This window comes from Chanos chanos, chromosome 11 (assembly GCF_902362185.1).
Source record: "Chanos chanos chromosome 11, fChaCha1.1, whole genome shotgun sequence".
In the NCBI taxonomy this organism is placed as follows: domain Eukaryota; kingdom Metazoa; phylum Chordata; class Actinopteri; order Gonorynchiformes; family Chanidae; genus Chanos; species Chanos chanos.
Window position 1 is genome coordinate 13,386,794 of NC_044505.1, and position 12,286 is coordinate 13,399,079.

Consider the following 12,286-nt stretch of genomic DNA (forward strand, 5'->3'; position numbering starts at 1 on the left):
AAGGAATTTTTATCTGAGGTTTGTACCAAATGTAGACTGCATGTGGTGCAGATATACTTAATAACTTGCTCTCAACAATGTCAGGTACAGAGTTTGCCTTTCATTTAGTTTTTCTGATATTTGGCATAATTTCTGAAAGATAAAAGGTACACAATATTACCAAACAGAGAAAATTAGAGATGGTGTTCTATTTGCCTAATTACATGATGAGGATGCCCACACAGCTTTATTAGAAAACAGACAGCTATGTTAGCAAGGTCGCTATAACCTCGCTCCTAATCCTTCCTGTCCATCCTTGTCACTCCCAGTGAAAATCTTAGCATCTTCATCTCTGCCACCTCCAGCTCCACCTCCTGTCTTTTCGTCAGTGCTACTGTCTCCAAACCATACAATGTAGCTGGTCTCACTGCCATCTTGTAAACCTTCCCTTTCACTCTTGCTAATACCCTTCTCTCGCAAATCACTCCTGAAATTCTTCTCCACCCATTCCACCCTGCCTGCACTCTTTTATTCACCTGTCTTCCACACTCCCCGTTACTCCCCACCAGAACCCCGGCACGCTCCCCTCACATGAACACATGTGCCATGTCGTCAAGAAATTACTTCAAGCAACAATGGGATACTTTTGGAGTGGCAGCAAATATTATGGGATGGTAAGGAATTGTAACTCACTAGTGAATTCAAAGAACAATAATGAAACTCCACAGAATTTACCACCTACTTGAATGGGTACTTCACTGTTAATTTGTTTCCACCGACTGCTTAGCAATTGTGATGCTATTTCCATCTATATACTGTGGTGTTAGTAAGTAACATGCACCTACTTGATAATAACTTTGTACTCTCTATCCATATATGTGAGTATTTTCCTAATAACTGTATTTTTGCCATCCAGTTTCCTAGTAGGTTTCCATGTACTTCCTAGTTAATACCTTAGTACTTACTGTCCATTAATTACTTCCCATTGGGGATTAACAGGTGAAACTAAGAGGAGAAGAGAAATCATCACCGTATGCCTGGGGTTCAGTCACAACGTTTTTTGTATCTCAGGAAATATTTTCATTCCTGTACATATCCACACAAATTTTAAAATTTGTGTTCTCTTTTTGATCAAACAGATTTCAGTACCTTTAAAATGTCAATTCACTGATTGCTTTCATGCTGTTTTCTCTAAATACACCACAATGTACACACAAATATATTTCTGTTTTTGACAACAAATGCTAATCTCTGTGTTTGAGAATGTCATGTAGTGATCTTTTAGTAGTGTCACCACTTCTTGTGCTATAAAAATTGGGGCGAGACGGGGGCTTCACCTTATTTAGGCCTGAACTCCAGAGAGTCACTTTAGGTCACAAAGCCACACCTTGATGTGCCAGTGAAACGGGTGAGGTGATAGCTAAAGTCAACAATAAAAGGAAGAGAACATATCAGAAGACTTGCAGACCTTATCAAGGCAGTGTTTTGAGGTTTATGATATGTTGCACCAAATTCACTTAAGACATGGTAGTTTATCTTGGGGGGCGGGGGGGGAGGCATACAGCTACCTGTGCCCTGTGCCAGCCAGAAGAGAATGGTTGAATCAGACTGAGACTATGTGTCACCTGTTCTGTGAGGTGAAAGGGATTATAAAGAATTATACAATAGCTAGTTCTGGTCAAGTAATTTCATTGGACAAGAGCATTCCAAGGAGTGCTGATATAGAGTATAACAGCACTGGGACGTTTTACTATTATGTGTCACTTTGCTTTACAGATGCTCCAATGCATTGTTGATTACGCCAATGCAAAATTAATTCGCATATACAGACAGCACAAATGTGGATACATTTCCATGTGTGATAAAAAGAGGAACCTAGCTAGCCTGATTAAAAGTGGCTTGCTTGCCTACCATATAGCTAGCCTTCATGTGTATGATAAAAAAGTAGCTGGTGAGCTTGCTGTCGGGTATGAAAGAAAGTAGCTAGCTAGTCTTTTTGTGTAGCTAGCTAACTAACCTGCAGTCAAGAGACTGTTTGTGTTGTTTGACAACACATGTAAATGTAATCCTGTAGGAACTATTATTGAATAAACAACAAAAAAAACATAATTTGTTGTCTCAAATTATCGTTACTTGATAATCAGCCTTGTTTGTGGAACTGTAGTATAAAAGCAATATCACACTCGAGGTTGTGCTGTTATACTGTATATCAGATACACTATAACAGCACTCCCTCTAGTGTGATATTGCATAAATAAACTGTGTATGTGATAAGCAGACTAGAACACTGATCAGGAGACTGGACTATGCATTGAGATCCAAATTGCAGAGAATCAATCAGCCAGAACAGTGAGCTACTACATTCCCCCTGAGCAAGACTCACCCATAGTTCAGCGTGTGTGTGTGTGTGTGTGTGCGCATTTCTGTCTACCCGGCCATGCCTAGTTTAGATGCCCAGCTGGTCGTAAACTCCATCTGTTCCTCAGTCAGTCTCCCTAACTCACTCACACTCTCACTGGACAGCTGGGCTTCTACACACACACACACACACACACACAGAGGCAGTCACTCATCCATGTTTAAGAAGATTGGATGGGGAGGGGGTCATCTGCATGTTAAATATCTCTCATTTGATTCTTTGTGCCCACACACCATATGCAGATCAAGCCCGACATCATTCATGTATCATTAGTGTGGTATGTCCAGTAGGCGATTTGTAGGGGGATGCGAGGAGATGCCATCCCCCTTGTTAGCAAAATGACCAAAATGCATCCCCCTTGTTAACCTGCCATCCTGCTATATACTCTATGGAGTAGTGTCAGTGACCATTGGGCCATCCCCCCTGTTGACCACTGGGCCATAAACCCTGTTAAAAAATAACAAATCACCTACTGGGTATGTCTCAAGGTAGACCACATAACCATGCAGGAAACCTGGTTCACTTTGAACCAGCAGTTCTTGGGCTTGTCTCCCTTGAGCTAACACTAATTGAAGGCGTCGGAGAGAAAAATGACAGTTTCAACCGATTTGAATCGGTGCACCGGGTGTAATGTTTACCGTATGTCTCTGCTGATTCAGAGCGTATCTGACATGGTTTGGGAGGAAATTGCATTTCAGTTGATGCGGGCGTCTCTGTGTCAGTAAAGGCCATCATGAGGCAGTTCTCCTCTTAATTATTATTTAGGAATGTCATCTGATCAATTTCCTTTCACATTGTGTGTTCTCTTGCTTGCTGGCTTTCTCTCTCCTCCTTTTGTGCTTCTCTCTGTCTTGTCACCTACCATACATGGGACATGTCCTCTCACTCCTTAGGGAACCCCCCCCCCCCCCCCCTTTTGTTTAACTTATCCAACAGAGAATGTCGCATCAAATGTCAAGTGATGGAGAACAAATTTCGCACAAATCCATAAACATTGTAGCAATTCATTTATAAAAATGGCTTGTTTGACATTTATTATTTTAAGTTCAGTGATTTTTGCAAACTGCGAACGAACGTACACTATAAACCGGTTGGATTTGAAACAGAATGTTACCATTGTCGATAAATGTCACAAACTGGATAAGATATTGAGTGCATTTCCAGATAACTCAGTGTTTATTCAGAATTTTTTAAGGAAATGCAACAGACCAAGAACCTAACAAAAAGATTAAGGCTACATAGACTTCAGGAGAGCCTAAGGCAGACATCAGGTAATGACAGTTCCACACAAAGAAACAGAGGGAAACGAGGAGTATTTATACAAACTGAGAGCAGGAATAGAGCAAGACTGAGCCAAGTGTAACTGATTACCTAACAAAGTGAACCAAGGGAAACCAGTAAGTGACAAACCTAACAAAAAATTACCAATAGAGGGGGAGAGAGAGCGTGACAAACCTAATATAAAAATGACCAGTAGAGGGAGAGAGAGAGAGAGAGAGAGAGAGAGAGCGTGACAAATCTGACAACCAGTAGAGGGTGAGAGAGAGGGAGAGCCATGTACCTACTGAATCTTTTTCTTTCAACCAGTGTCAAAAATAACACCAGTATCTGCACTATATTGAGTCATATTGTATTGCACTGCATTATAACATATTGAAACAGGGCTGAATCATATTGTATCAAATCGCTGGCTGTTTAAAACATTTCTTACAAGTATTCAATCATTGATTATGTTTCGTAGTATGAATAGCATTGGTCTTAGAAGGAGAGATACACACCCTGATTATTCATTGGTTTACATCACTTTTTCGCATTAACGCATAAATCACCATAAGAGGACATTCATATACGAGCGTATATTTCAATTTGACTTAAACTGTGTTCATACAGGTTTAAAAAAAAATCTGCTTCAAATAAGCTAGGCCTTAAGTAACTCATTCTTCTTATTCCTTTTTAACCTAATTTCTCTTTCATAATTGCCTTTGTACCCTCCTTGTCCGCTCGATGAAAAAACGCTAGAGCTGCGTCTGCTGCAGAGGGCGTGGCCAGAGACGGACAGATCTCCTAGAGAAGATCTCCCCCATGACCTCCTGCAGTGAAGAGAAGATTCTGCTGTGTTTTATTTCCATATTACAGGGATATCAGTCATCCCCTTCACGTTGTTTTGCCTCTCCCTCGTTTGTTCTCCTCTTCTTTTTCTTCTCTTTTCTTCTTTTCTTCTCTTCTCTACTTTTTGTGTGTTCTCAACTCTTCTCTGGTTAACGCCCGATTTAGGCGTAGGGCCAGGGAAACGATGCGACAAAAATACAATTCATCTATCTCCTCCAAAATGTATACATTCATCCTTCGTAATGTTTTATTATAGGCTCTGGGACAATGCCGTGTTCTCTGCCGGTGATGTTAGTACAAAGCTGACATTGTTTTTTTGAGCTTCAATGGGTGATGGACAACTGGCAATTAAATGCTAGGATAAGTAGCACAGCAATATGTACAGGTCTTTCCCTTAGTAACTGTCAGTAGAAAACCATTTCTGTACACAAACAGACTGAAAATGGTATCTGGCCCTCCATTCCCCAATGTAGGGAGCATGAGGAAGGAGACAGACCTATACTGAGAGAATGATACCTTCATAATCAATGTGTCTCAATATGACACAGTCGTAAACAATGTGTTTAAAATAGTGAGGTCGCCAGTTTGTAGCACTGTTCGAATGTGTAATGAGAATTGTTATACCCTATATAGTGCACTCAAAGTATCCCACAATGCATCGTGAAAAGTAGGGTACAACTGATGAACCCTACATCAATCGACTTAGACCATCATGCATTGCGGCCTGTCTTGTGAAAGCAGGCAAGTCTTCACAGATCAATCAGATGCAGATATTCTGCCGTTTGTTTATGCGACAGAGATAATAATTACGAATATCCCACGCATAATTATGTAACACTGTAACATCCAAATAGTGTCCGAAATGTATCAACAGCTGTCTGCCCTTATCCCCTAGTGAGTGTTCTATGTAACAAACACTATATAGTGAGAGGAAAATAGTGAATAAGGTGCCTACTGTATTTCTGTAGAATCAGCCACTTGTCACCCGACCAAAGACTCAACTGAGCAGTAAAAGAGTTATTTATGTAAATTTTCATTCGCGGAATTACTGCAATCACACAAGATAATGGACATATTAGTTTAATACATTCAAAAATCTTGTTAGCCTGTTTCTGTGACTGTCAGTGTATTAGTGTTTTTTACATCTGCTCTTGATAACAAGATCCGGGTTCTAAATCCCTTATTTTCAATAAAGGCTATTAACCACAGTGTGTTAACAGTATGGCATACATGTTTTTGAGCTCTGATGCTGCTTATCACGCCTCGGCCTGAGAATTTTCCTAGCCACACTGGGCAGGTGAGAAAGCCAAGAATCACATCTTTGTCTCTTCAAGCCCCTGTGTGAGAGTGTGAGAAAGCAGAAGGTAGAAGATTTTAAAAAGAACTCAGAGAAGAAATGACTTTCTTGTTTGGGGGAACAGACCTCTTATAGAACTGTGTTGTATGATAATAGGACCTTCTGCTGAACTATGTTGTATTAACATTTGGGTTACCAAGTTCAGACTGCACACCCGATACTATGATTCTGTGGTTATTACATTCACACTCAGCTTTGACTGCATTTGGCACATTCTCAAACGACAACGTCTCCTTGGTTACACATCTGCAGAGTACTGATAACAGCCCTTTACTCAGGGTTGAACGGTGAACAGTGTGCTTGTTAGACTGTGAGAGAGTATATGTCTGATAATGTCTTGTTCGCTCACTTTTAACATCGAAAAAGAAGAACCCTCTCTACTTGATATCTTAGTCTTTGCTTGATATCTTTAGAATCTGACAGAAACTATCCATATTTGAGAGAGCTGATAAAGTCAAGAGCAAGGCCAAATAAAAGGAACTTGTTCTGTCTAAAAAGGCTGATATCATAGAGAATGCACAGAAAATGGCATTGAGGGAGGAAACTGTTTCGTTGTTTTATCCTCGGTTGGTGGCCTAAAGGTTAGTGACACGGGCTTGGGACCGAAAACAAAGAACTTTCTCATTTTGTTTGGTTTAGTATTATTGTCGTAGTAGTTGTTCTTCTTCTTCTTCTTTTCCTTCCTCTTCTTCTTCCTCTTCTTCTTCTTCTTCTTCTTCTTGCTGTTGCTGTTGCTGTTGTCATAGCAGTAATAGTATAGTATGACTTTGACCATATTGTTCTATTATTTTTTCACGAATTAACGAGTAGTGGTTGAGACCGTAACATTAAAAAAAATATGTGAACAGAATACTTGAAACATATTACGGCACGAAGAAAGCAGTCCTATTTCTCTGAAAGTAAAACCAAATCTTTGGCATTGGTCGATTTTCAGTTTGGTCAAAGCTTGCTTAAAAACAACAGGTTGGCACAGAGAGGATGACACCCATCACAATACTGTGATTCTGCATTAGCTCACAGGAGACAGAAGATGGCCTCCTGGTGAGGAGCCTGCATAGGTAGTCGGAATAACACTCCTAAAAGTCTAGGGGTGGCAAACAGAAGAAGCAGAAGAAGAAAGAAATTAACATTCAGCCCATATTTTGTGATGTGCAAACCATGCGTGATGTCAATCATACTTACATTACGAAGAATACGAAAATTAGGGTGTTATTTAAAATGAGCTCTTTGTATGTGTAATCTGCATTGTAACCACAGTTACACTGTATTACACCCCATTGCAGTGTAATCAGCATTTTGTTTTTACACCTAAATATCTTATTGTACGTGTAACGATATGCTTCACATCGGTAAAAAGTGGAGGATACAAGTAACAACTGTAGCAATGTATATCAATGAGGAAGTAACAATCGGCTGTTTGCAATGCAATCCAAATGTCAGTGACAACTTTACGAATTTTAGGATTACCTCAAGGATTTCGTGACCAATAATTCGTTTTCAGAATGCTGATTATTCGGAGGTGAGGCGCAAAATCTGACCTTGGTAAAACATTACTGCAAGGGGTAACCTGTTCATTAAAATATGGTACCCATGCGCTGAAATACTTAGCCGTAAATATTCTTCATTTATGCGAGACAGGAGACACATTTCTCAGTGCATTTGATACACTACCAAATGATGGGGCCTAAACTGATGAAAGCCAAACAAACCATCGTCCTTGCACGTTGCTGCTTGTCGCAGCCGGATTTTGGGCGCTTCCCGATTTGCGGCGCAAGTCCAAAAGTCCGGAAGTCTGGCCCGCAACACGCGTGTGCAGCAAGAGTCGTTTGCGACACTATCCGATTTGCATTGCGTTGTTACAACATTACATCAGATTTCTGCGTCCCCTGCCCAATTTGCACCGCGCGTGCGTAATACCTTATTACATTACCTATTCATGGTGCTGTAGCTTGGGACAAATGTACGAAGGCGCTTTTTGGATGCATTACAGAGGGTGTCGATGCCATTCCCACGTTCAGCGGTGTACTAGCCATCGGGCATACCCACGGGACACAATTTTTTTTTAATGCACCAAGTCATTTGGTCACAGCTTAGTGTTGTCTTACGTTCAAGCTTCTAGTTAGAAGTGAAATGAACCATGAAGTAATCCCAAATTCCCAATGCCACAAGTCCTCATATGATGCCGTTTCACTCATAAGCACTTTCCATTCTTGAAGTTTCGGACGCGTGGGTGATTTCCAACGTCTCAGTATAATTCTAGCAGCTGAGACTATCCCAGCCATCAAAACTGAATATGCATTTTTTTTTTTTATCACATTTGGTGTTTCTGTTTTATTTCCCAAAAGGCATAAGCGTGGGGATATCGGCAAAGTTTGTCCCACCCATGCCTCCAACAATTCCAGCACTTCACGCCGAGATGGCTTGACCGTAGAGCATCCCCACATGAGATGCAGAAAAGTGCCCATCTCTTTTTTACATTTCCAGCACGTACTGCTACTTGTTAATCCTATTTTAAAAAGCCTACATGGTGCCCAGTAATACCGGCAGAGAATTTTTTATTGAATAAATTTAGCTCTAGTTTCCCTAATATATTTACCATTTTTGGCCGTAATCTGTTTCCAGTTATCCTTGTCGATTTCACAGTCAAGGTGTCTCTGCCATATTATCCCCAAATTGTCACATGTACTACTAATTAAATAAATTGAGTTATTTTAGAATGTTGACGCTTTATGGTTGAATGGGTTTTCAAGAATATTTAACAATTGCATTATCTACATCATCTGACTGAAACTTACTAATGATGCAATGTCTAATTTGTAAACACCTCCAAAAATCTCCCTTGTCTTGCAATTTGTACTTCTGGACTAATTCAGAGAATGACATAAATGTACCGTCTTTATAAAGATCACTGATTGTATGTATTCCATTATCTATCCACCGTTTCCAATACACTCTCTGCCTCCCTATTCGTACTTCTGGATTCACCAAAGTGACACATAGCGTGTTTGTAACATGAGATCTTGTGCGTTTTATGAAGATTCACCCAGACCTCGCCACTGTGTTTAATAATAGGACTGATTTCTTTTTTTGAGTCACTCAAGTGTTGGGATATCACACTGATAGGATGAAATGGTGCGGCAAGACTCTTCTCTGTTGTGACCCAATCCAAACCAGATGTAATTTCCCACCAGTGGTTGTCTATCTTAGTCATTTTCAAATGACAAGCTATATAATCTCACATCTGGTAAGCCAAGCCCTCCTCTATCTTTAGGCACACACATCTTACTTAGCTTGAATCTGGGCTTTCTCCCTGCTCAGAGGAAGTCTCTAATGAGATTCTCATAGTGTTTAAAAATGTGGTCAGGTGTGCTGAGTGGCAGCATCATGGATATGTAGTTAAACTGAGGGGCTGTTGTCATTTTAATCACATTTACTTTGCCCCATGAGGACAGGTTTAGCTTCTCCTGTTCTCTCAGGTTTGTTCTCATTTTTTTGAAAGAGTGGTTCAGAATTCAATGTTATTATCTCACCTAGGTCTAGGCTAAGCTTGATATCGAAGTATACCATGCCTTGTGGAATCCATCTAAAATCGTATTGCGTTATTTGTGTTTTGATGTTTTATGTTTTAGAAATGATGGCGTCTTGTCTTGGCTTGGAGGTTGAAGCACCGTCTTTGGGGGCCACGACACCACCACACTCAAGACAGAGGAATTTGTCAAAGACGAGGAGATCCAGGAGCACAGCTTGGAGAGAGTGGACCCGCGCCATAGGCCTCCTTTCTCTTATGCTGCGTTTATTGTAATGGCAATCAGGATAGTTCGGAAAAGAAACTGACTTTATCGGGTGTCTACCGGTACACAACTGCCAAGTTCCCCTTTTATGAGAAGAATAAGAAGAGCTGCCAAAATAGCATCATTTAAGCATAAACGAATGTTTCATCAAAGTTCCATGTGATGGTTACAGGCCATAGAAAAGCGATTTATTAGACTCAGCTAGCGTGGACATGTTTGAAAAGGGAAATTACAGACGCAGGCGACTGATGAAACGACCACTGAGAAACCCTACCACCCACTTCCAGCCGGGGAAAATCAATCTTCGGCGGTGAAAGATGCAGCAGCCTGTCCGCTCCCGACTACATCCAATCCAGCTTTATGAACAACGCCTGGACGCGTACACAACCTTCTCCGCAAATGTCCTATGCGTCACGCCAAAAGGGAAATGGCTCATTCTTACACTTTTTACTCCCGAATGCAGGCTATGCATTTCCCATACATGCTCCCGAACTCGTTTAACGCCATGAGCCACTATTGCCCGCATAAAGGAGAACAGCTATGCGCAGCCTCGTCTGTGCCTTCCAGTAATGTGGGGAGTTCAGAGTCTGCTTGTGCTCGTCAACCGAACGAGCTGTACTCACACTGGGATGAGGCGCAAGACACCGAGTCGTATTCTCAAACTGACTTTTAAACTGTACGCTTGCAGCACGTGCTGTTTTGCGTCACGTTTGCTTTTTCGACCGCTCACTCGCCGTAAAAAGTTAGGGTAGATGTGTATTTTGGCACAGATGCCAGGAGGATATTAATCAGTGTGTGACTCCGATGAAATGGAACATATTCGCAAATCGAACAAGAGATTACGTTTTCTGCAGACGGTACAAGACATGGCAATTTTCCATGTGGATCAGTCATTACTGCAAGAGTATTGCGTCATCTACTGCAAAATTTGTCGATTATTGCGTTGTTACGTCCTGACTCCGTTTAGACCGGTTCACTTAGAATCTAAAACATTTGAACACACACCAAAATATCTTTGAATGAGACCTTTTTAATGTTTTTAACGCTTTTAACGCTATGTAACATTTTGTCATTTTTCTCCGACGCCTTTAATTGTTTTTACCAGAATTAGTATTAGAATTAGTATTTACGTATCTCAAAGATAAATCTTCACCAATTTGTATTGTGTTGTTCACAATGTTTCACTGACGCAGGCCTAAAAAAAAACATAAAGAGGGGTGAGGAAAAGATCAACAGATTATTTATCTGATTTGTGTGTGTGTGTGAGAGAGAGAGAGAGAGAGAGAGAGAGAGAGAGAGAGAGAGAGAGAAATTCCGAATGCCATCCCTCACTAAGAGCACAGGGACATTATTAAAATGCGCAGAATTAGATCACTCATACGGAATTATAATCGTCATTTACTCGTCGGTACTGTAATTAATCTTATCAGATGGTTAGTTGCTGGAGAGCTCTAGAATGTAACATTTTCCCTGAGGCCAGCAGTTAAATGTTACTTATTAATAAACATATCCTGTCTTTGAATACACCCACAAAAACTACAAAAAAACACAATTCAACATTAATTAAGATCAGCCAGCGCTACAAATGGAAATGGAAATGGAATTGGAAACCGAAACGGAAACGGAAACGGAATTACGATCAATTAAATATTCAGTAATTCCTTATCTGTGCCACTGTTTTTGATTTGAAATAAAACAATATTTTCCCATGATGATACTATTTTGGAGGAGAATTTATTTATTTATTTATTTATTCAATTACTTACTTACTTACCATTATTTTTCATAAAAGCCGAGGTTGTCAGGACATGTTCATTCACCTATTCTGTTTTACCGCGTAATGTGTTTTTTCCGTAACATACTTGAGCAGTTGCCATCAGAACTGTTTGTGTTTCACACGGCTTCTCCTTTCACGTATTATATTAATCATTTTTTTTCCAGGAATGTTCTCCGTCGCCCCGGCATGACTGCTTTCAGAATAGGGACAGTCACCGCAGTGAACGCTCCATTCTGCATGCGTTTCTGAATCGTGTTATTGCAGGTACTATTTAAACCACAAGGTGGCAGTATTTCGATATTCACTATCCGTTGTTTGGACCGCTACGAACTAGAGAGTAGACTCTCAAATATACTCAGAGACAGACAGAAAGAAATACACATAGATCAACAATTATTGCAAAACTAATTATTTAAATAGAATATTACATTTTGCCTGCAAAGCAGCAGTCACACTTCAAGTTCCACTCTCTCAGCACACCTACATGTACAGGTACACACACACACAGACATAAGGACAGCTCCACAGAGAGATCTTTTAATTATAGTAGCCACTGTTACCATGGCAATTTGTCAGTTAAGATCAAAAGGACACTTTTTTGAAGAATGCTGCACATTCTGAATCTGCATCCACATTTCACATATACATTACATTACATTTGATTCCATTCTGCCCCAAGGGGCTCATTGTACCCACTTAGAATAGAAACACATCTTTTACAACTAAGTATATTAAACCGATTGCTTTCCATGCATTGTCTATGTTTGTGCTTGTGTGTGTGTGTGTGTGTGTGTGTGTGTGTGTGTGTGTGTGTGTGTGTGGTCTGGTCTGTCCTTGCAAGTATTGTGTGCATT

At 40.4% G+C, this 12,286-nt stretch overlaps 1 pseudogene; it reads left to right on the forward strand.

The window, feature by feature from the left end:
• The first annotated feature begins 9,495 nt into the window (after positions 1-9,495).
• Positions 9,496-10,328, forward strand: LOC115823674 (forkhead box protein L2-like; annotated as a pseudogene).
• Positions 10,329-12,286: the final 1,958 nt, after the last annotated feature.